A 2,553-nucleotide genomic window follows, 5' to 3' on the forward strand; every position below is an offset into this window, starting at 1 on the left:
GGCTCTGAGGGAACACCTCATTCCCAGTTTTATAAGAAACAGTTAGCTCACCTCCCAACATCCCTCAGTTATTAAAGCTGAACGAGGAAGGGGAGAGGATAGGGCTGCCAGATTTAGCAAATAAAAATATGTGACACCCAGTTAAACTTGAATTTCAGATAAACAAAGAATTTTTTTTAATTTTTAAATTAAAAAGGTTTTAGCATAAGTATGACCCATGCAATGTCACTAAAATAATAATCTGGCGACCTTAGGAGGAAGAAGCCAAGGAGGTAGTCCAAGTAAGTGACAAAAGCAAACCATGGAAAGGGGATCAGTGAGGACAGCAGTCAAGGTCGTGGCAAACAATCTCAATGAGAATGTGTCAAACAAATACAAGCATTAATGGAAGCCCACCAAATCTGCGGGGAAAAGAAAGAGTGAGCAGAGGGTCCTGAGGTCGACTGCTAAGGCGAGGAGTTCTTGGTGCCCTTAATTATCAGAGCAGGTGGTGTCAGGGCAGGTGTGGAAGGATTACGAATGGGAGAATTTTTGGCTCCACTCTTTGAAGGTCTGAGAGCTCTGAGATTAAGTCAGGAAACATCTAATGAGGCTGGGACTCAAGAGAGTGGGTCATGTCAGCCTGTCCCCGCTGCAACATCTTTCCCTCAGGGTAGCTGTGAAAATAGAAGAGATTGGAAACTCAGTGATCCTAGAGAATTATGCCGAGAAATGGGGCAGGGGGAGATCCCCAGCAGTGGATCACCAAAGAGTTCACAGAGGTGCTTCACGAGGGAAGGAGCCAATATATGTACACCCGCCATTCTGAAAACCCAGATGCCAGATAACAGGTGCAGCAGTCCAGATGCTAGGTAACAGCTCTACCACTTCCAGATCTTTTCTGCCCTTTTTGTCTTCCCTGTTCTCCGCCTACATGAGCCAGAGGCTGCATAGAAACTGAAGGAACAATCGAAGAGTAATAAAAAGACTGATCCTGTTCCCTTTCCCGTCTAAAGGCTCCCAAGCCTTAAACAAGCCTCGATTGAGGCATGGAGAAGTTTTAAATTGGATGAGAGATTAACACTAGAAGAATGAACTGTAAGTAGACTGAACTTCTTAATGCTTATAAAATGAGATTTAATAAATACTGAAAGTGCCTAGAAAAGCTATGGAATTTGAGATTTCATCCAAGGATGTGGGAGAATGAGTAGACAGAATGAAAACCCACTGCCGTCTAGTCGATTCTGACTCATAGCAACCCTACAGAAACTCTACAGGACAGAGTAGAAATGTCCGGTAGGGCTTCCAAGGCTGTAAATCTTCACAGAAGCAGACTGCCACATCCTTCTCCCGTGGAGTAGCTGATAAGTTTGAACCAATGACCTTTTGGTTAGCAGCCAAGTGCTTTAACCACTGCACGACCAGGGCTCCTCTAGACAGAACTAGTTTAGAAAAAAAGGAACCTTGGTGGCACAAAGATTAAGCACTCAGCTGCTAACCGAAAGGTTGGTGGTTCGAACCTACACATCAACTCTAAGGGAGAAAGACCTGGCGATCGGCTTCCCTAATGATTACAGCCAAGAATAACCTACGGGGCAGGTCTGCTCTGTTACACGGGGTCACTATGAGTCAGAACTGACTTGACGACACCTAACAAAAAACACCAGTTTAGAAAAGGAGTGGAGAGAAAGTTTTAAATTCCTTTATGCTTCCCCTCTAACAAATCCAACTCATTCAATAAATCAGTTACATATTCAAATGCTATCAGCTAGTCTAACAATTAGGAGCCCAGGTGGCGCAATGGTTAAGTGCTTGGCTGCTAACTGAAAGACTGGTGGTTCATACCCATCCAGCCTCTCCAGAGAAGAAAGATCTGGTGATATGCTTCCATAAAGATTACAGCCAAGAAAACCCTATGGGGCGGTTCTGTTCTGTCACATGAGGTCACCATAAGTCAAAAATCAATTCAACAAGTCTACCAATTTAATTTTTCTCTTGAAGGCATTCTTCCAAGAGACCTCAACCTTCTTGCTCTAGGATGGACCAGTTATTCTGTAAGACTGCTGCACAATCGTTATCCTGAGATTTTGCTTCATCATCATTCTGGGAAGTCTTCTTCTCTCTTGTGCTGGATCCTCTGTTAGTTCTTTAATGCCTTAGTCTTTTTTTTTTTTGTATAGCCTATACTTTACGAAACTCTGAGAATGGGTGAGTTGCCTATACTTTACGAAACTCTGAGAATGGGTGAGTTGACCTGTTGGTGTGGAATCAATTCTGACTCATAGAGACCTTACAGGACACAGTAGAACTGCCCCATAGGGTTTCCAAGGCTGAAATCTCTACAGAAGCAGACTGCTACATCTTTCTTCTGTGGAGTTGCTGGTGGGTTTGAACCACCAACCTTTCAGTTACCAGCCACTGCACCACCAGGGCTCCTTGAGAAAGGATGAGTAGGAAATAAAATTTTTGAGATCTTGGACTCAAGGACTGCAACATCAAATCCTTCCTGAGTTTCCAGACTGCTGGCCTACCCTGCAGATTTTGGACTTGCAAGTCCCCACAATTGTTACCACA

The 2,553-nt window shown here is 43.8% G+C and overlaps 1 pseudogene; it reads right to left on the reverse strand.

Moving 5' to 3' along the window:
* LOC101356701 (eukaryotic translation initiation factor 2 subunit 3-like) overlaps window positions 1-2,553 on the reverse strand; it is a 7,324-nt pseudogene that overhangs the window by 2,446 nt on the left and 2,325 nt on the right.

The sequence above is a fragment of the Trichechus manatus genome, unplaced genomic scaffold (assembly GCF_000243295.1).
Source record: "Trichechus manatus latirostris isolate Lorelei unplaced genomic scaffold, TriManLat1.0 scaffold00301, whole genome shotgun sequence".
Taxonomy (NCBI): Eukaryota; Metazoa; Chordata; class Mammalia; order Sirenia; family Trichechidae; genus Trichechus; species Trichechus manatus.